We start from the raw sequence: 22,516 nt of genomic DNA, 5'->3' as shown, positions 1-22,516 counted from the left end.
GCGAGCCAGAGCCGCACACGGAAACGCCGTTTACCTTCCCGCTGGTAAGCGGTCCCTATTTATCTACTTGCACCCGGAGGTGCTTTCGAACTGCTAGGTTGGCAGGCGCTGGGACCAAGCAGCGGGAGCGCACCCCGCCGCAGGGATTCGAACCCCCGACCTTTCGATCGGCAAGCCCTAGGCGCTGAGGCTTTAACCCACAGCGCCACCTGCGTCCCTCTATATCACTTTAGGCAGGGCCAAAAGCAAGAGCAGGGAAAGGGGAGGAAGTTTTCCTGGTGGCTCATTTTACAGCCTCTTCCTGAGCAGGAATCTAAACACACACAATGCCTGCCCCCGCTCCCCCGCGCCCCCCCCGAGCTCTCCAAAAACAACAGCAGGCCGCCACCCTCTCTCCTGGACCACGAACACTGACGAGGAAATGCGCCACCAGGCAAAAAGGTCCATTTCAAACTCCGGTTTGCTGCTGCCTCCCAAGTACTGAGAACCCACCGGCTCATCCCCTGAAAGACACCTCCAAAGATAGCAGGAGAAGGCAGGCAAGCAGCGAGAGAGCAAAAGCACAAGCTGAGCAATGCAAGTAATGCGCGCAAAGCTCCCGCAAAGCGCCTAGTCAAACTCTCCAAGAAAACGAGGCTGCAAAACGCCTGCCCTTGCAAGTGGCAGAGGCTGGCGGCGGCAGGACGAGCGGCCCAAAAGGGCTGGCTGGCTTCGGAAAAGCACTGCCCAAAATGGTGCTCAGCCCAGCCCCCTTCCTCCACTACGCAGGGTGGGGAAAAGCCAGGAGGAGGCACCACGGTGTGTGGGGGGGGGGGAATGACGCCAGAAAAAATGGCAGCGCCGGGGGGGGGGAATAACAGAACAAAATTAACAAACAGAATCGGCCGATCCACGAACCGTCCGCGGGCCAGATCCAGCCTGTGGCCTGTAGTTTACCGACCCCAGAATTAAACTGTGCCAAACAGCTTATGTTAAAAATAAGAGCCACGCCAGCCTGGTGATAGCTCACTGACCGTGGGCCATTATGGGAACAAAGCCTTGGAGGTGAGCCATCAAAGCGGAATATTAAGAGGCAGAGAATGTACCAGCCAACAAATGGATGAAGCCCTGCCCTGAGCAGAGAGGTAATTACAGCAGTTCGAAAGCACGTCTAAGTGCAAGTAGATAAATAGGTACCGCTCCGGCGGGAAGGTAAACAGCGTTTCCGTGCGCTGCTCTGTTTTCGCCAGAAGCGGCTTAGTCATGCTGGCCACATGACCCGGAAGCTGTACGCCGGCTCCCTCGGCCAATAAAGCGAGATGAGCGCCGCAACCCCAGAGTCGGCCACAACTGGACTTATCCGTCAGGGGTCCCTTTACCTTTAATTACCTCAGTGAGCTGTCCAAGGATGTAGACCTGCACAAGGCTCTTGGTACAGCAAACTAAATATGACATAATAGGCATCACTGAAACCTGGTGGGATAAGTCCCACGACTGGAATGTAATAATGGAGGGATACAATCTATTTCAGAGAAACAGACCAGACAAGAAAGGAGGAGGAGTGGCGTTATATGTCAGGGATGTGTATACCTGTGAAGAGATCCAAGATTTAGAACCTCAAAGCCAAAGTGAGAGCATTTGGGTCAAAATTAAGGGAGAGAAGAATAACAGGGACCTCATTGTGGGAGTTTACTATAGATCCCCAAGCCAAACGGAGGACATAGATGATGCCTTCCTGGAACAGATGGCCAAGCATGCAAAAGGAAGGGAGATAGTAATAATGGGGGACTTCAATTACCCGGATATTTGCTGGATGTCAAACTCAGCCAAGAGCATAAGGTCAAACAGATTCCTCATTGGCCTTGCAGACAACTTTGTTGTCCAGAAAGTGGGAGAAGCAACAAGAGGAACAGCCATTTTAGATCTGGTCCTAACCAATGTTGATGACCTGGTTAGTGGGGTAGAAGTGGAAGGATCATTAGGTGCGAGTGATCATGCTCTTCTGAAGTTTACTATACAGCGGAAAGGAGCAGCCAAGCATACTAGGACTCAATTTCTTGACTTTAAGAAAGCCGACTTCATAAAACTTAGGGAAGTGCTAGGTGAGATCCCATGGACAGTAATACTAAAAGGAAAGGGAGTTCATGATGGCTGGGACTTTGTTAAGAGGGAGATAGTAAAAGCACAACTTCAGGCAATACCAATGAGACGGAAACATGGAAGGTGTCTAAAGAAGCCAGGGTGGCTATCTAAAGAACTTTTAACTGAGTTAAGATTAAAAAAGGATGTTTACAAAAAATGGAAAAGGGGGGAAACCACCAAAGAGGAATTCAAACAAATAGCCAGCACGTGTAGACACAAAGTCAGAAAAGCTAAAGCACAGAATGAACTCAGGCTTGACAGAATTACAAGCCTGGTAGATGAAGGGAACGCAGTGGATGTAGCCTACCTTGATTTCAGCAAGGCATTTGACAAGGTGCCCCATGATATTCTTGTAAAGAAGCTGGTAAAATGCGGACTTGACTATGCTACCACTCAGTGGATTTGTAACTGGTTGACTGACCGAACCCAAAGGGTGCTCATCAATGGTTCCTCTTCATCCTGGAGAAGAGTGACTAGTGGGGTGCCACAGGGTTCTGTCTTGGGCCCGGTCTTATTCAACATCATTATCAACGACTTGGATGATGGACTCAAGGGCATCCTGATCAAATTTGCAGATGACACCAAACTGGGAGGGGTGGCTAACACCCCAGAGGACAGGATCACACTTCAAAACGACCTTGACAGATTAGAGAACTGGGCCAAAACTAACAAGATGAATTTTAATAGGGAGAAATGTAAAGTATTGCACTTGGGCAAAAAAAACGAGAGGCACAAATACAAGATGGGTGACACCTGGCTTGAGAGCAGTACATGTGAAAAGGATCTAGGAGTCTTGGTTGACCACAAACTTGACATGAGCCAACAGTGTGACGCGGCAGCTAAAAAAGCCAATGCAATTCCGGGCTGCATCAATAGGAGTATAGCATCTAGATCAAGGGAAGTAATAGTGCCACTGTATTCTGCTCTGGTCAGACCTCACCTGGAGTACTGTGTCCAGTTCTGGGCACCACAGTTCAAGAAGGACACGGACAAACTGGAACGTATCCAGAGGAGGGCAACCAAAATGGTCAAAGGCCTGGAAACGATGCCATGAGGAACAGCTAAGGGAGCTGGGCATGTTTAGCCTGGAGAAGAGGAGGTTAAGGGGTGATATGATAGCCATGTTCAAATATATAAAAGGATGTCACATAGAGGAGGGAGAAAGGTTGTTTTCTGCTGCTCCAGAGAAGCGGACACGGAGCAATGGTTCCAAACTTCAAGAAAGAAGATTCCACCTAAACATTAGGAAGAACTTCCTGACAGTAAGAGCTGTTCAACAGTGGAATTTGCTGCCAAGGAGTGTGGTGGAGTCTCCTTCTTTGGAGGTCTTTAAGCAGAGGCTTGACAACCATATGTCAGGAGTGCTCTGATGGTGTTTCCTGCTTGGCAGGGGGTTGGACTCGATGGCCCTTGTGGTCTCTTCCAACTCTATGATTCTAAGGCTGGACTGGGCTACAAGACTATTGCCAAGCAGCTTGGTGAGAAGGTGACAACAGTTGGTACAATAATTCACAAATGGAAGAAACACAAAATAACTGTCTACCTCCCTTAGTCTGGGGCTCCATGCAAGATCTCATCTCGTGGAGTTGAAATGATCATGAGAATGGTGATGAAGCAGCCCAGAACACAGGGGGAACATGTCAATGATCTCAGGGGAGCTGGGACCATAGTTACCATGAAAACAGTTGGTAACACACTACGCCGTGAAGGACTAACATCTTGCAGAGCCCACAAAGTCCCCTTGCTCAAGACAGCACACATACAGGCCCGTCTACAGTTTGCCAATGCACATCTGAATGACCCAGAGGAGAACTGACAACCATATGTCAGGAGTGCTCTGATGGTGTTTCCTGCTTGGCAGGGGGTTGGACTCGATGGCCCTTGTGGTCTCTTCCAACTCTACGATTCTATGATTCTAACTGGGTGAAAGTGTTGTGGTCAGATGAGACCAATATCGAGCTCTTTGGCATCAACTCAACTTAGCGTGTTTAGAGGAGGAGGAACGCTGCCTACGACCCAAAGAACACCATCCCCACCATCAAACACGGAGGGGGACATATTATGCATTGGGGGTGTTTTTCTGCTAAGGGGACAGGACACCTTCACCGCATTTAAGGGATGATGGACAGGACCATGTATTGTCAAATCTTGGGTGAGCACCTCCTTCCCTCAGCCAGGGCATTGAAAATGGGTCAAGGATGGGTATTCCAGCATGACAATGATCCAAAACACATGGCCAAGGCACCCTTAAAGGAGTGGCTGAAGAAGAAGCACATTAAGGTCCTGGAGTGGCCTAGCCAGTCTTCAGACCTTAATCCCATCGAAAATCTGTGGAGGGAGCTGAAGGTTTGAGTAGCTACACATCAGCCTCGAAATCTTACTGACTTGGAGAGGATCTGCAAAGAGGAGTGGGACAAAATACCTCCTGAGATGTGTGCAAACCTGGTGGCCACCTACAAGAAACACCTGACCTCTGTAACTGCCAACAAGGGTTTTGCCACCAAGTACTAAGTCATCTTTTGCAAAGGGATCACTTATTTCACTCATTATAATGCACATCAATCTCTGACTTTTGTCTTCTGGGTTTCTGGGGGTTTTTCCCGGGCAAATTTAGCAGGGGATCAAATACTTTCCCCCCTCACTGTAGTAAGACCAGTTAGTTTTTAGAATTGCAGCTGGCAGTGCAGCGCTAGCAAAAACAGTGACAGACTATAAAAGGAGACAGAGAACATGGCTGATTTCTGTTTTGAATCCAAGGCTGCTGTGCCCATGGAAGAAGCAAGAGACCTGCTTGGAGTGTAATGTTAGGAACCCCTCCAAAGTACGCTCATACACAACCTGAGTAATTGTGTAAATAAACCATATATCCTAAAGATACTGCAGTCTCCACTGTGCCATATTTCCAAAGGAAACACGAACCCTGGAACCCCTGGAACCTTGCACAAGCTGTGGAGATTGGGGTGGCGACTGATTTCTATATGAAGCTAATGGGAGTAGTCCTTAGAAGATTTGGGGCAAGATGTCACAAGTATACCAATGATACCTAGCTATATTTCTCTTTAACATATTGATCTGGAGAGGCTGGGCATGTCCTAAACTGGTGACAGAACAAGAGCTAATAAATGACAACAGACTACTGACAAGATGGAGATACTATGGATAGCCAGCTCTGGGATTCTGGTTTGTACACCAGCTCTAGATGGGCTTTCCACTGAAGGCAAGCTATATATGTGGTTATTTGGAAGGGGTTTTTTTTGTTACAGACAACCCACATTTAAACACTTGAAGTGACCACTTTAAATGCTACTCCCAAATGACTTGTTTTCCACAAAATTATAAACCAAATTATTCATTAGAATGAATAGCTTTCTCTGTATCTATAGAATTATTGCATCTTCTCTACCTCCACCCCTGGCTGCCAGAAGTAAGAGAAAGTTGTGTCTCTATTTGTTTATTAGAAATAAAGGTTTCCCACGAATTGTCTATCAGGCTACAACCCTCACACTGTCCCATGCTCTCAGTATCAGGATCCATGTATCATTTTGTCTGAATGAGAGCCGTGAGAAAGGGCATTCCTCCAAACCCATGACCTTTCCTCAGCTCATATGGAGTCAACATTTTTGCTGGGAGCATAAGCACCACTGACAACGTGGAATTTGGGTGAAACAGGAAAGTCAGAGTTATTGTTTCAAGTCCATGACTCACCAAAATGCCACTCAATAATAGCTAAGGCTGCTCTGCCACCCACCTCCCCTTGATCACCAATGTTCCACTTGGAGGCAACGAAGTGCTTTCTCCCCAGCTGCGTGGTCATTCATCAACACATCTGACTCACCGGAAACTAAGGAAATATTTCAGCACATAAATCTGTTCAGATTTCAGGGAAATTTTAATGCTGCTTTCATGGAGCAGCTAAAAGTCGAAAATCAACCAACAGAACTCTTCTCAGAATTTGTTAAAGGGGAAGGGGGGGGGGGGAATGGTATTGCTTGTAAAGGTGATGGCAGAAGCCTAGTCTGCAGCATGTTAGCCTTAAATAGTTATTCGCAGACTAATAAGATTATACCAGCCTCCCCCAACTGAGAACTCTTCAGATATTTTAGACTACAACTCCCATCAGCCTCAGCCAGAACAGCCAAGCTGGCTGTGGCTGCTGGGACTTGTAATTCAAAATATCTGGAGAGATCCAGGTTGGGGAAGCCTGGGTCAGACCAACACATTGCTGGCATTTTTTCCTTTCATGTTTGTAAAACACTGTATTTTTAAAAATCCACTGTCCTAGTGAAGCAACAATATTTTACTACTTTTCTGTATGATCAACCCATTGAAGAATGACAGTGCATGGACCCAGAATTGTTGGGGGGGGGTAGAATAGAAACAATAGGAAAAGTTGGGACATTTGCTAACCTTTGCACCTGGCGCTGAAGTTAGCAACCACTCTAAAATAAGGCTGAAAGTTTATCCCAAAATGTAATGTTTCATCTTTAAAAAAAATCAGAATTTTACAATGAATTTAAAAGAGAAAACATCTCTCAACTTTCTGTAACAAAGGAACACATCTCACAAACAACAAATGTGGTGATCATCTGGCTTCAGACTGTAGTTGTGTCTCACAAGACTGGACACTCCTCTCTCTATACATCATATTAAATATCTTTGCAGAAGCTTACAAAAAGCTTGGCCTATCGCTCAACATCCCAAAAACCAAAATACTGCACCAACAAGTACAAAATAACCCCTCTGCAGCGCCACAAATCCAACCCAATGGTGTAACGTTGGAAAAGTTTGAGGACCAGGATATTCGCAAGGAAACCAAAATGCTTATTTACAAAGCTATTGTACTACCATCCTTACTGTACGCTTGTGAAACATGAACCACTTATAAACACCATCTCCAACTCCTTGAAAGATTCCATCAACAATGTCTCCAAAAAAATTTACACCTCACTTGAGAAGACAGGCGAACTAATACCAGTATACTGGAAGAAGCAAAGATCACCAGTGATTCTTCAACATCAACTTCGTTGGACTGGTCACGTTGTGTGGATGCCTGATGATCGTCTTCCAAAGCAACTACTCTATTCCAAACTTAAAAATGGAAAGCATAATGCTGGTGGTCAACAAAAGAGGTTTAAAGACTGTCTCAAGGCAAATCTTTAAAAATGTAGTATAAACACCAACAATTGGGAAACACTTGCCTGCAAGCACTCCAATTGGAGAACAGCCTTTACCAAAAGTGCCATGAACTGTGAAGACACTCGAACTCAGGACGCAAGGAAGAAACGTGCTAAGAGGAAGGCACACTTGGCAAATCCACACCGTGATCAACTCCCGCCTCCAGTCACTTTCGGACTCTTTCTTAAAACCATGTTTATGGAAGACAATCTTACTCAGGTGGAGGATCTAGCTGAAGATGAAATACGGTAAATGCTGTGCACAAAAGAAAAATTATTTAAAACACAGAAGTGGAAAAGCAGTCTAGAAGAGTTGTGACTGCAGTTTCATTCTACCAAATGTAAAAACTAAACCTCTTTTACTCAATTAGAGGGGGCAGTTCACCCAAACCTGTATCTTTATAAATTTGTGAGCAACTTTGTGTAGAGAATTTATTTGGTACTTTTTGCAATTTGTGGTATATGGAGGGTGGTACATGTCACCTTCAAAAAACCTACAGCCACTCTATGTAAACAAAACGAGTTACATTATACACTGTGATCTTCACATTACTACAGTTACTTGGGGATCTAAAAGAGGTGGGCCTCTAGAAAGTGTCTACTCAATCAACAATACTGAACCTTAAAAGATAATGTGCTACAGTATAGAATATGTACTAAATGATTTTCTTGGCATTTGAAGTTTCCATCATCCACCCACTCTGTCTATTAGAAGGCTTCAAATCCATTCTTTATTTGCATATCAATACCCACAATGCTCTTCCAGCTCACAGCAGTGCACCTAAGCTCAGGGAACAAGTTGAAAGGTTTTCCTACAATCGTGTTATTTTCTGTATGATTTGAAACCTTTCTAATAAACATATCCTTATAATAGGTCCCTTGATAATTGCTTTGCTGGAATAGGCTCTCAGAACAGAATTTCAGAAACTCTACAAGTGGCTACGAGAATTACATAAACTTTGAGAATTCTCCCCACCCACTCGCCAAAAAAAGAAAAGAAAATTAACATTCCTTAAAAACTCTTAAGTGGCAGATGAAATAAATATAAGTTCAATTATCTGTTTTGTAATAAACAGTACAGAATACAGTGGTACCTCAGGTTAAGTACTTAATTTGTTCCGGAGGTCCGTTCTTAACCTGAAACTGTTCTTAACCTGAAGCACCACTTTAGCTAATGGCGCCTCCTGATGCCGCCGCGCCGCCGGAGCACGATTTCTGTTCTCATCCTGAAGCAAAGTTCTTAACCCGAGGTAATATTTCTGGGTTAGCGGAATCTGTAACCTGAAGCATCTGTAACCCGAGGTTCCACTGCACAAGTATAGAGTACAGTAACAACACCTTCCTTCTTGCAAGCAAATGTTGCTTTACTTGAAAATTATATGGCTCACTGGAATAGCTCAGTTGACTCTTAATGTCAGGGTCATGGGTTTGAGCCCCATGTTGAGCAAAAGAGTCCTAAACTGCAGGGGGTTGGACTAGATGACCCGTGTGGTGCCTTCCAACTCTAAAATTCTATGATTCTATCACTGACACTCCACTAAATGAAAATACAGCATTAAAACTTGCACCGCGATATCTCAGTTGGTAGAACATGAGATGCTGAACTTCAGGGTCATGGGTTAGAGCCCCAAATTGGGCAAAAAAATTCCTGCATTACAGGGAGATGGACTAGATGGCCCTCGTGGTCCTTTCCAACTCTACAATTCTATAAATTGTATACCTGAAGAAGCATCTCCACTCCCATCGTTCAGTCCGGACACTGAGGTCCAGCTCTGAGGGCCTTCTGGCGGTTCCCTCACTCCGAGAAGTGAGGTTGCAGGGAACCAGGCAGGGGGCCTTCTCGGTGGTGGCGTCCGCCCTGTGGAATGCCCTCCCATCAGACGTCAAGGAAATAAACAACTATCTGACTTTTAAAAGACATCTGAAGGCAGCCCTGTTTTTAATGTCTGATGTTTTATTGTATTTTTAATATTTTGTTGGAAGCCTCCCAGAGTAGCTGGGGAAATCCAGCCAGATGAGCGGAGTATAAATAAATAAATAAATAAATAAATAAATAAATTATTATTATTAACCTAATTACCTGAAAACATGAAAGACCATGCAGAAGAACAAGCACACAATTCAGAATCATCTGCTCCAGACAGTGTTCCTAGCCTCCATTTGGAAAGAAGGAAAGTGGGGAGATTTCTCATCCCTTCAGATAGTTGCTATTGTTGAATGGTTAAAACCAACAAAACTAGACAGCAATTATAATGCTATTCTTCTATATCAATGGCATTAGCCTTCAAGAACAGCACACACTGTTTTCAACTTGTAAGATATTTGCATATATAACAACATGTATCAAGGCTTTGTCTGGAAAGCAAGGTATTTCTTCCTCCCAGAGGATCAGTATCTAATCTGTCAAACACATATCAACAATTTAACAGTGTATTTATCCTCAAAAGCAATAGCCTTTAAAAAAGAAAGAAAGACAAAACAGTACTAGTACTTGCAGATGACCTGCTAAACTAGACAAAATAAGAAAGAGGAACTGTTAGGTTTGATTCAGACTACCATGTTTGCATTGTTTCATCACTGAAAACACTTCTGCCACTACTGTATAGGGTGCCTACTACCTTTACAGCTGCTCTTTCAGGCTACATCTTCAACTGTCAGGTTCACCTGTCACAGAAGCTGTGACTTTGCAAACTGAAAGAAAAAGATTCTCGCCAGTGAGTCAGTGTGGTGTAATGGTTCAACTTCCATTTTCTTTGCCCAGATTATAGCCACCAATTCCTCCTAAAATCAGAACATTTTAATAAATACATACAAACTAAAGCACAAAGTGACTGTAGAACGTTACCAGTTGCCAGTTTTACAGAGCATTCCTATGCCATGTCCACCTGAGTTCAATGGGACATTGTAGGTGGGCAAATCAATCCTAATGAGTGGCTGGGGACAACAGAAGTGGCAAAGCCACCAGCACATAAGAAGCCCTGCCAGCTCCTATCCGTCAGGGCAGAAAGTGAGCGGCAGCTTTGTAGGGATCATGCCACACCAGCTCCAAGCCCAGACTGGACCTTTCTCCACAAACTGGGGCAATTTAGGATCCAGCAGTTCCTCTCCACCACATAATGCTCCATCACAGGGCCCTCTGCCAGCATTAGCTTCGCACCCATTCAGGAAGAGATCACAGCTCTCCTGCAGAAGAGCCCATCGGCCAATGGTACGTTCCTCTAATCAGCACTACCAGGCATCAGCATCAAAGGGACAGTGAGATAAGGATAAGGGTTGACAGTTTGAGGTGGTACAAATCATTTGGGAGAGAGGAGAAGGAAAATAAAGGTGGTGGTTGTTATGTTATGTGGGATGTTTATAGCAAAATCACTCATGTGACTCGGCTACAATAAGCACAAATTGTCCTTATGCATGCCTTAGCTTCAGCTGGGGAGGGGAGTATGGAGAATGCACCATGCATTATGCACAGGCCAGCAATGTATGCTCATGGAATTTCAATCACACATCACATTCAATGCAAGTACTTTCAATCTGTGCATGCACAGATCAAACTACCCCCCAAGTTGTTAATGTATTTCAAAGAGATACTGTATTTTTCACCCTATAGGACGCACTTTTTCCCCTCCAAAAATGAAGGGGAAATGTGTGTGCGTCCTATGGGGAGAATGCAGGCTTTCGCTGAAGCCTGGAGAGCCCCACCGCCATCCCCGCAAGCTCGGGGGACAGCGGGGCGGCTTGGTTTGGAGGCTGGCGGCGGGGAGAAGCCTGCTTCTCCCTGCCACCAGCCCCGCAAGCTCTCCCGACGTGGTTTGGAGGCTGGGGGCGGGCTTCCCTCACCCCCAGCCCCGCATGCTCCCAGAGCGGGCTTCGCGCAGCTCTCCGCAAGCCGTGGGAGCCCGGCGCGACTTCGCGCTGGGCTCCCACGGCTTGCGGAGAGCTGCCTGTTCTGGGGGCTGGGGTCGGGGGAAGCTCGGGCTTCTAGGTGCGTCCTATGGGCCGTGCGTCCTATAGGGCGAAAAATATGGTAGCTGAGGAGCTGGTTCCTTCTAAGTTTTTTTTTTTCACTTCAGCAATAGAACAGGGTGCCAGGGGGAGGGGGAGGAGGAAATATTCCACAGTAGTATAGCTGAGAAAACATTGGATTGGGATCAGTGTTTATAATATGTTCTGTGTTATGTTTACTTGAATATATAAACTTTGAACAGCACACATTTACACTGCTAGCATTCAAACTTCTAAGATTCTACTACATGGAGCTTTTGATGCACGCTCAAGGGAGTGAAGTGGGCAGGAAGCAGAACTCTTGAAGTTAGCCTTTATCAGTTATGGCTCTCTGGAAAGACCTAGAGATAGTAGCACCCTCCCAAACATCATGCGGGTGACTGCAAGACATGTGGCAATACTTGGAAGTGAGCTGAAGCAAATTATGGGGCAAAAGGGTGAGGAAGATGGAACAGTGGCAGCTGCTCAGAAGAAAATATTAGAATCACAGTGGATGACACTTTAAATTCCATTCTTTATACTACAAGGCCCAATTAGGAGACCCAAGAGGCTAGCTCAGCCTTCCGGGTTAGCGCGATCGGCTAATGGCGGATTCCCTCCGAGCTCCGATGGGAATCGGCTCTGCTGAAGACGGGTCCTACCACGCCGGCGACGCGGGGACCCTCAGAAACCGCAGGCGCGGAAGCCTGCGGACTTGGTGACTCGGTGGGCACCTTTAAGCGCCCTGCCTGACCCACGAAGAGCCTTTTCAAAGGCTACGGAGAGGGTACGGGAGCGGCGTGATGCTGAGAGTAGACCGCTACTTCAGTGGAGCGAAGCCGCGTGCCATGGCCGGACAGCACTGACTTTTTTCCCAAAATTTGGACTGGAAACAAATAACCCGTGAGTAGAATGGAATTTGGACTTTAAAATCTATATCTTTGAATTCGGTACAACCGGGGGATGTGCTAAAGGGAAGTCCGCACCCCCCTATCTACAAACGATCTAAAGCAAGGATCGGTGGACTAAGGTGGAGAGTACTGTTTTTGGTGTTAGATAAAAAATATTTCCATGAGTTTGACAGAAGAAGTCTTTGTGCTGGAGAGAAAGTGAGGAGTTTTGGAAGCTTTTGTGTAACCCCCCCCCCTCCCGAACCTGGGAGCGTCCTGTGTGTGAGCCGGAGGAAAAAGAACAAGGAGTTTGACAGCTGTCAAAGGAGCTGTCAAACGGGCGGCTAAAATTTAAGAACTTTGTTATTTAATAACTTTCTGAACTACAAGTGTTGCTTTTGAACTGAGGTGGCTGGAAACAACGTAGTCATAAACAACAAAGTAACGGGCTGTTGGAAAAGGACTATCAAGCAACTGTAATCCCCCTAGGGGGAACTAGAGACATTACAATGGCTGCAGAGGGAAAATTACTGGTAGAGATAGAAAGAATGTTTTTTCTCGTGGGAATCCTGCAAGAGCAGAGTACGGCTATGAACAAAGAACTTATGACCTTGAATTCCGAAACAAACGACTCTGCTGAATGCATAAAGGATTTGCCTGATAAGGAATCTGCAGCTGAACCAGAAAAAACTTTTTTGGAACCGGTGGAGAGAAAAGAAGGAATGGAAAAAGTGCAGGGAAATATCAATCAGAAGCCCATATTGTCAGGAAATAAAGAAGAAGATCTTTGGATTACAAATCTGCGAAAGATGAGAAAGATGAAGGAGGAAGTCCCGGGAGCACTTGTAATATTGGAATTCAGAAGAGTAAAGAAACATGATTGGGACTTCCTCCTTGAGTATGGGAGATCAACTGACTTTTTGCAGCAACTGCTATTAAGTATCTTGGATGGAAGAAAATATGATGTGACTGAGATAGAATTCCTTCGAGACCTGAGGACCAACAAAAAGGGCTACCAACAAAATCGGCAGAGAGAGACTGACAGAGACTTGAAGGCCTCTGATGTGAGGAATCCGGGCTAGGATAATTGCTTGGGAAGGGATGGAAACTGGGGTAGGGAGGGAGGGGAGAACAGAATTTCAAAATTTTATGATTTTTGTATTTGGCCATTATGACATATAATTAACAAAAATACAAAGGGAGAAATTCATGGAAGGGTAATTAGGTCGACCTTAGAAAAAAAAAGATTTAATGTTTAAAAGAGAATTGGATAAATTAAATTTGGATAAGTAAAAAGGATTAAGTTTAAAAATAACAATAATATGTTAAAGATGGGAGATAAGAACTTGTTGAACTAATTTTTGGAATTGGGATGTATGAAGAGGGGGTGGGGGGAAGTCAGGGAAAGGGGGTAATGAAAATAAGAGTTTAAAAATATATGTGTGTCAGAGTACTTACTCTGACAATATGTTTTGTTTTTGTTTTTGTTTTATAAAATGTGAAAACCTAATAAAAATTTTATAAAAAAAAAAAGAGGCTAGCTCAGCCAAGAACTTTTCAAAGGGTCATTTACAAGATCACATATTTAATACACCCTTTGCTTCTGTGCTCACTATTCTAGTTCAGATTAGAATATCCAATTGACCCTTGAAAAATTCCCAAGATCACTTAACGTATCATCATCCTTTCATTCTCAGAACATGGTACTAAGGCGTGATTCAAAAGTGAATTCTTTTCAGTCTGTTAAAACATGTTCATAGGAGAATTCTCACAAGCCTACATTAATCCTCACTTTATGTTAGATTGACCTGAAGTTTTCTCACAAACATTCATGCATTTTAAGAACACCACTCCAGCCTTTAAAGGAATTAGTCCAAACTGTTAAACCTTGTTTTATTGCAGTGAGAAGGGATGGGAAGGGGTTGTTGCTTCTTGTTGATGCTGTTGCCATCCACACCACTTTTCACTGCAATATTGTTCAACAAGGAAACTCAAATCTGCCAGCCTAGTAATGTAGAAAAAAAATTGTCCAGCTGCATTTACTGATATCCAGCAAATCATGGATAAACAGCTTTGTGAGACAAAAAACTGACATACCATTGGGGACCTAAGGATTTGAAAGTAAACCAAGGGAATTAAGCTGTCTAAACTGAAGAAATCTGCAAAAATAAAATTCTAGTACTTGTACAAAAATAATCATCAGCATCCAACTTTGCTCTGGCAGCATTTAGCTACACTTGATGAAAGCTCATCATACTAAAACACAGGTTTTTTTCCTCCTTTTTCTGACCCCAGCTCTGTACTCTCAGATTTTGAACAGCCCTGTACAGTTCTACTGTTCCAGGTTTAGGAGTGTAACACAACATAAATAGGGGAAACATTGCAGAAGGTCACAAGTTCAGTCCCCAAGTTCAGTCCCCATCAACCCCAGGTACTACTGAAAGACTCACCTAAAACCCTGGAAAAGTGCTGCCAATCTGTGTCAAAAACGATGATCTTGATAGGCCGGCTATTATCCATTTCAGTATAACAGGATTTCTTAATGTACAATGTGACACAGTATTTACTGGCTCAGAATATGCCATGGCAGATTAAGCGAAAAAAAATGAACATTTTACAATGGTCCACTCAAAGAGCCTATCCTATGGTTCCTTTTTTTTCATACCAAACCAAAACTAGCACAATATGGTCCTTAATTCAGAGTTTTTAAAAAGATTAGACAAATTTGCAGACCAGATCCAGGTGCTCTTGGAGAAAACTGTTTCTCTAGATCCATTTCAATACAGGTTTGGACCTGCTTCTGGCACAGAAGCGGCTTTGATTGCCCTGTAGGGGCAATCTGTTGGGAGAGAGACAGGGGAAATGTGTCCCTGTTAATTCTCTGCAACCTTTTAGCAGCTTTCAATATCATCAACCATGTCAGGAGTGGCTGTCCGAGTCAGGGATGGGTGGCACTTTGGGATGGTTGCGGTCCTATGTCAATGGTTTCCAACGGCTGATGCTTGGAGGTTGCTCTTTGGCCCCAAGGAGCCTTCAACAAAGGGCTTCCTAAGGTTCCCATTTACCGTATTTTTCGCCCTATAGGACTCACTTTTTCCCCTCCAAAAATGAAGGGGAAATGTGTGTGCGTCTATGGAGCGAATGCAGACTCCTTGGCTTCAGCGATAGCAACAAGAAGCCTAGGAAGCCTGCGCTCCGGAAGCTTCGCGTTGCTTTCGCTGAAGCCAGAAGAGTCTGCGCTTTGAGGCTGGTGGTGGGGGAAAGCAGCGCTTCCCCCCATTGCCAGCCCCAGAGGATCAGGGGGGGCAGCGGGAAAGCGCGCAACGCGTTCCCGCTACTCTCCGACCTGGCTTTGAGGCTGGCGGTGGGGGAAAGCAGCGCTTCCCCCCATCGCCAGCCCCAGAGGATCGGGGGGCAGCGGGAAGGCACGCAACGCCTTCCCGCTACTCTCCGACCCGGCTTTGAGGCTGGCGGTGGGGGAAAGCAGTGCTTCCCCCCATCGCCAGCACCACAAGCTGGGTCGAAAAGCCAGCAGAAGCCGTGCAGCCCCTTTAAAGAGCACACGGCTTCTGTGGGCTTCTCCTAGAAAAGCCAGCAGAAGCCATGCAGCCCCTTTAAAGAGCGCACGGCTTCTGCGGGAGGTGGGAGAATTCCCCCACCTCATAGAAAAGCCCGCAGGAGCCGCGCAGCCTTTAAAGAGAGCGCGGCTCTTGGGGGCTTTTCCCCAAGGAGGGAGAAGGGACGGACTGGCCGAGTCCGTCCCTTCTCCCTCCTGTGGGCTTTTGCGGGAGATGGGGGAATAAGTTTTCGAACCTTTTTTCAGAAGCCGAACATCCAACACGGCTTCTGCTTGAGTGCAGGAAGCTTCTGCAGCCAATCGGAAACCGTGCCTTGGTTTTCGAACGTTTCAGAAGTTGAATGGACTTCCAGAATGGATTACGTTTGAGAACCAAGGTACAACTGTATATAGTTTATATTGTCTCTAATCTTCTGAGCCACAAAGCAGGCAGCAGCAAAGCACAGGACAATGCTAGAAGGAATGGAGGCTTGGCTACAGCAAACCCAGGACCATGAGGCCTTCCCCCACTGGTTCATCCATTCCACAGACTCCTGCTTTCTGTGGCACTTGTGGCATCTATTCTGCAGGCAGACCAAACCATCCATGATGTGCATTATGGGTAAGGGCTTTCCACAATACAGTTCGGTCTCTGAAAAGCTATTATTTGCACACAACCAGAGAAAAACTAAATTTAGGAAGGCTGAAGTCTTAGTATGTAATAACACCAACAACAAAGTAAAATGAATTATTAAAAAGGGAAGGGCCTTTTGATATTTCTAGCTTTGAAACCACAAACCTTACATAGATAGTGCCACTGAAAATGTATTATTTTACAATAAATCAGCAACAGGAAACCTCTTCCACCATGCCTCCCCATACTGTTTGGTTGAAGTCACACCCACCTGTCCATCACCCACTGTCATATGCAGAACAGGTAAAACTGTAGCAAAATTCAAGCTGTGGATTCAAAGCAAGAGCCAAGAACACACTCCCAATTTCCCCTTTTCAATTTGGCACCTTACCATGTCATGCTGCCTCTGGAGGCAGCATAGCCCCCCCCCCTCCCTCTGCCTAACCAACCTCACAGGGTTGTTGGCGGGGCGGATAAGTGGGGAGAAGCGGGACCGAGCTGAGGCGAGGGGGAAGCTGCACAAGGACGCCGAGGTGCATTTCACAGAGCCATTAAGACAATATGGATGGGTTCTCATCGGAACAAGGCGAGGAGCAGGAGGCGCCAGAGCCAAGGCGCCCCTTGCTCGGCCTCCCGCTCCCCCAGAGGCCCCCCGGCAGAGCCCGGGCCCGGCCGCCCTCTTCTCCGCCCGAGGCCCCCGGGCCAAGGCGCCCACTTGGGGGACATCGCAGCCCCGCGCTGCCGCCCCCTTGGAGAGGGCCGGAAGGCGGCACGGGGCGGAAGCGGAGGGAGGGGGTGACGGGGCGGAGGAAGACCCTCTGGAGGGGAGCCTGGCCGGAGGCCCGCTCGCCCCTCCCGCGCCGCCGCCGCCGCCGGCTGCTGCTGCTGCGGCTGCTGCAACCCGACAGCCCTCGCCCCCCCCCCACTGACCTGTCGCTGAGTGGCGGGCGGGCGGGGGGCTCCCCTTGAGAGACTGCTGCCCCGTCACCCCCACTCGGCCTCCGCCATCCTTCTCTCCGCCCTCTCCTCACACGCAGGACGCGTAGCCCCGCCCTATCCGCGTATCCTTCCGCGAGGGCGCTCTCTTTCCCCCCCCCTCCACACACAATTCATTGTCCTGTGACAACGGAGAAGCTCTCCCCACCCCTTTATAACCTCCTTCGAGAAACAAACCTCCGAAAAAGCCTTAGCTGCTTTCTTGTAATAAAGGCAGTAGCGGAACTATTTTTTGAAAGCGGAGGAATTACACATACGCGAGTTCGCACACCAACACCGAAAAAAACCTACCCACAGGGCGGGTTAGCAGCAATGCATGCTGGGGATCGTAGTCTCGCTCTTGGGCGAGCGGGATCCTCTTTTTGTCACCTTCCAGGGAAAGCGGAGCGTCGGCGTTGCTAACGGGACGGAGAAAACTAGGCGGGGAGCCACGCCCCTTTCCCCCTCGGCCCGGGCGCGCGCGCGGGGAGGCGGTTGCTGCCGCGGGGGCGCGCGAGCGAGGGGCGGGGCCTGCGAGGGAGGCCGGCAGTTTGAGTTGCGAGGCGAGGAGTCGCGGGCGGCGCGTGAGGCGAGCGGGGCGCCCGGAGGGGAGAAGGGAGGCAGCCCGACCGACCGACCGACCCACCGCCGCCCAGGTAACTGTCCTTCGCTGTTTCTATCCGGCGGCGCGTGCCCGAGAGTTCTCCGCCTCAGGCGGGACGCGAACCGGGGCGAGAGGGGGCCGGGTGGGGGGCGCCGGAGGCCGCTTGGCGCCCGCGCCGCCGCCTCCCCTCCGCCCGCCCTCCCGCCCTCCCCGCGGGGCGGGGTCGCCTCCGCTTCCTGGCGGGGGGGGAGGCCCCTTGGACGCCCCGAAGCAGCGGAGAAGTTTCTCCCGCCTCGCCCCCCTCTGCCTCGAGAAGGGAAACTTTTCGTGGCCTGTCCCGCCAGCAGCTCCGCGGGGCTCGGGCGCCTTGCCCGCCCGGAAAGCGCAGTCGGCGAGGGGAGGCATCCGGGCGGCGGTGGGTCTCCTCGACGGGAGAGCAGGGAGACTGGCGGGGAGAAGGGGCTGGAAGAGGGGCGCCGGGGTGGGTTCCGTGAGCCTCTCGCCTCGCTCGTCCTGGGCAGGAGGGCGACAGGGCGCCTCGCCCCCGGGCACGGGCCGGCTCTGGGATCCGTGGCCTGGCGGCTTCGGTCCTGCTGCTGCCTTAGTGGGCTGATGCCATGAAATTTAAGGGGCCGGAAGATCTGCAGATCTGTAAGCGGATCAGGGCCCTGGACAAAATCAGCAAAGGGCTCCCTGGAAACCTCCCCTTGGATCTTTGCTCTTGGCTGGATTTGCCTTGTGTTTTGTTTTGTTCTGCTCTTCAAGTCAAGAGGTCCTTGCTTTTTAGCCCTTGAAGTTGTATCCCTTCATTCCCATAAAGGAAATTCCACATAGGAAACTGACACATTGTTTCAGAACCACATCCCCCTAGTCATTGTATTTCTGGCCCATGGCTCACAAAATATGAATATGTTCCAAAATATATTGATTATTTTAGGCTTTTGTATGTTTTTCTTCCTTCCCCGCACCCATTTCTTTTGCACTTGGACAGCTGGTGGAGGACAGGGCTAAGAACTTGATTACAGTATGTAAATGGTTAGCATTCAACATAATTGTGTTTCTGAATGGCTTTTTGAGCACCTTAACACACAGGCTGCTGTTATATGGAGGTCATCTATCAGAATTAGAAATGGAAAAATATGGGGCAGTTGATTGTACAGATGTTTAAAAGATCTTTCATTCTCTTATCTGCATGACTGGTGCTTAAAAATTATGTGTTTGCTTCTAAAAATTTGGAACTTACTTCAGCCTGACAGCATATGGACAGTTTTACAGAAATGTGAAGTTTCTTCTTTTATCCCAAGTTGATTAAGTGCCTTCTGTCACACTTGCTAAAGCTGTTGCTGTGCGGTTACGTCAAATCTTTCCTCAGACATGAATCCACTGTGCGGCAAGTCACTATCTGCCTCAGGCTCCCCATTTTTAATATAGGCATAGTGGTAGTAGTAGCCCATTGTAACAATGAGGGAAATGCAAATCACTTTGAGCATGGGGAAAAAAACATTAAATACTTTTTTATTCCTTAATCTTATGAATTATTAGAACTGTGAATGTGCTTAATGAACAATATATATTGAAAGAGAGCAATATCTTCTGGCTTATCATCAGGTTTCCTTACCCCTCCTCTCCCCCCCCCCCCCCAGCAAGGTCTTCTGTTGTGCTTTTCAGGATCAAGACTACCTTCCAAAGTATGAAATCCACAAGGTCATGTACATAATCATTGTTCTTGGCTTTTCAAGGCTATGTTAACTACTTATACAAAGTAAGAGTTTAGCTCTTTGCTTGATAAGAGTTTTCCGGTATTGAGAATCCACCCAGCTTTTGTTAGATTATTTTAAAGTCATGGAGGCTGGTCCATTGGGTCAAATGGGATGCTACCCAACCAACCTCAGTCTGCAGTCGGCCAGTTCTCACCTCCCTCCCTTCTTTCTTACAACCAGTTTAGAGAGTGGCATTGGCTGTAAGCTTCCTTCTCCTTAGTCTTAGTCTCAGCCTTACCTTCATTGAAATGAGGGGAGGTTCTGACTGTCATTAGCTTTGACTTCACGTGCTGTTGGCCTTCCTCCCTACCAGTCCAATGGGCACTAGTCCCCACTGTTTAAGATTCCCTAGCCAAGAGAACAAAAAGTATTGCAATAAAGCAGGCTTCCTCAAACTCGGTCCTCCAAATGTTTTTGGCCTACAGCTCCCATGATCCCTAGCTCGCAGGACCAGTGGTCAGGGATGATGGGAATTGAAGTCTCAGAACATCTGGAGGGCCGAGGTTGAGGAAGCCTGCAATAAAGGAAAGCAGGAGCAATGTGTCTTATGTAGACTTGCATGCAGAAGCCAGGAAGGCCAAGTAGCTAGTGCCATCAGCTCCTTAAATCAGGCTGGGAATACTATACCATTGGTTTCTGTTATATTAACAGAATATTAACAGAAATATTAAGCTGTGTAAACAGTCTTTGGTACCTTGGTGGAAACTCAGGCTGGGTGATACCTGGTTTTCAACATCGCGATATGTCACCAGGTATATCACAAACTAAACATTGCAATTTAGTGATATATTGTGATGTCTGAAACATGGAACGGGTGGGGAGGGTGGAGACTGGGCGAAGGAGCAGTCATTGAAGATTCCACAGGGTGTGTGTATGGAGATTGGACGAAGGAGCAGTCAAGGAAATTAATAGGTATTTGCTGTGTGCACTGCAGATTCCTTCTCTTGGAGGCAGACAAACCCTCACATTTGGTAGGCGAACTCCTTCCACTCCTCTCTGGAAGTAGAAAGAGGAGGCGGCCCAGCCTTGATTCCTACATTGGGTAGAGACACCATGGTTATGGGGAGGCGCTGAGGCTGGGAGTGGGGCTCTTCTGCCATAGGAAGGGAAAGTGAGCTGAAAGGACAGCCAGCCAGCCGCCTGCCAGAGAGCTCATAATTATAGCACCCCTTGGAGTTTTGAAGGCTGTGCTTTGCAATACACTGCTGGTTCAGTTTTTTTGAAGTGGTTCATATGATGTGGTCTACAAGCTGGTGTTGGATGATCGATACATCGGTCAGATCTAGCGGAAAGGTGAAATATAAATGCAGGAAATAAATAAATGGAGAAGAGCAAGAACTAGAGATGACAGACGCTCTAGTAGATATACTCTTTCATGTAGATCCCTCTTTTTTTGCAGCATGCTTTTATCTCCTCACAGTTGTAGCAATTTGATTTTTGAGTGGTCTTACAGGATTTTACTTATATGTGGGAAAGTGTGTTTAAACCACAGATTAAAAGTAAATTCTGGTTATATAAACCAGGAGCTACTTTTTTTTTTTTTTAATCTAGAAGCTTTTCCTGTGCCCACTTTACAAATGAAATGTGGATCGAAGCATGTGAGAGGCTGAATTTTTTGCATTGGTAGATTTACTTTCCCAACAATGCTAGATTTTTTAATGGTAAAATAGCAGCTGATAAATTGTACAGATCAGGATACTTCCTGGCAAAAGTATGATCTCCATTCTGTTTCAGGAAAACCTCATTTGCTCTCTGAAACACAGAAATACGTTAGAAATTATTTCTCTACCCAGATGTTATTTCCATGAGTAGTCTGCTATTGTATGAAAATCCAAAGATAAAGATAATGTCTTTTACTGACTTCCCAACTAAACTTTTTATCCTTATTCATATGAGTTGTACCTGACTTTCAATGGCAGATAAAACACATTTCTGAAATATTAGCTGCTTAATATTAATCAGTCACATGATGATAGATTTTGTTTTGAAGCCTGCTCATATTTGAAGTGTCCTTTAAGTCTTAAGGACATCTGCAACTAGAAAGTAAGTTTTGTTGGTTAGGTTGATTTCAGAGTAGGGAGTTCATAGCTCAATAGTAAACTTGCACTGGCTTGAGCTCACAGCTTCACTTGTATATCTGGTACTAAAATGTGTCTTGTTGGATTGGGACAGTTATACCCTGATAATCTTGGTCACCCTCCTCCATACACAGTCCAGCTTGTCAATATTCTTCCACCAGATTACCATTATGCCTGCTATATCTCTGCTCTTTAAAATCAAATACTTCAGCTCACCCATAAAGTAACTCAGCTCAATCCGGAGAGCCTAGTTAGGCTGCTTGATGTTTGCCCACTCCCTCCCTCCGCAGCCCAGATGCCAGCCTGGGGAGCCTGAGACAAGAGTGGGGCTAACTTTGCCTGTCAGCCAGCACCTTCATTTCTTTCTCTGGTCACACAAGTGCCAGCAGGCTGCCACCTTCCCTCCCTCCCTGTGCAATTGCTGAGCAGATTGAAACTGCCTCCCATGCCTTGCGTAGTGCTCCAGAGGGTGGCTTCCGGTAGCTATCGCTTGTGTGGTGAGAGGCTATCTTTGGGGCTAGCCGCAGCTGGCGGCTCCAGGGAGGCCATTGGAGCCCCGGGGCTCTAAGTTTCTGTGCACGGTGCCATGCCATGTGGTGCCCCGGCTGATGCACACTGCCCGGGGCAGCGCTGCCTACCCAGCCTCGCCTGGAAGCGGCAGAAGCTGCGCACAGTTATGCTGATCATCTGCATGGCCAACAACTGCCTTCTTCCCACCTTCTTTCCTCCTTTATCAGGATATC

General features: G+C 46.9%; 2 protein-coding genes and 1 long non-coding RNA gene across 9 annotated transcripts in view; 1 reads left to right on the top strand and 2 right to left on the bottom strand.

The window, feature by feature from the left end:
• Nucleotides 1–17,426, bottom strand: part of HMG20A (high mobility group 20A) — a 65,184-nt gene extending 47,758 nt beyond the window's left edge. For 3 of the 4 annotated variants that reach the window (XM_079991710.1, XM_079991711.1, XM_079991712.1), the window contains exon 1: nucleotides 17,287–17,413. The gene's annotated coding sequence lies outside the window, so the exon portion shown is untranslated. Of the gene's footprint in view, nucleotides 1–17,286 lie in introns of all 4 variants that reach the window. The other variant, XM_079991714.1, reaches the window with a different exon arrangement.
• The window catches only part of LOC307224719, a 215,602-nt gene that overhangs the window by 131,392 nt on the left and 61,694 nt on the right, over nucleotides 1–22,516 (bottom strand). The gene's annotated exons all lie outside the window — the stretch shown is intronic.
• PEAK1 (pseudopodium enriched atypical kinase 1) overlaps nucleotides 17,861–22,516 on the top strand; it is a 79,404-nt gene continuing 74,748 nt past the window's right edge. For 2 of the 4 annotated variants that reach the window (XM_079991488.1, XM_079991485.1), the window contains exon 1: nucleotides 17,868–17,987. The gene's annotated coding sequence lies outside the window, so the exon portion shown is untranslated. Of the gene's footprint in view, nucleotides 17,988–22,516 lie in introns of all 4 variants that reach the window. The other 2 variants (XM_079991486.1, XM_079991482.1) reach the window with 2 other exon arrangements.

This window comes from Podarcis cretensis (genome assembly GCF_951804945.1).
Source record: "Podarcis cretensis genome assembly, chromosome: 9".
In the NCBI taxonomy this organism is placed as follows: Eukaryota; Metazoa; Chordata; class Lepidosauria; order Squamata; family Lacertidae; genus Podarcis; species Podarcis cretensis.
Note: the sequence above shows the minus strand (reverse complement) of the source record. Positions and strands in the feature narration are given on the sequence as shown.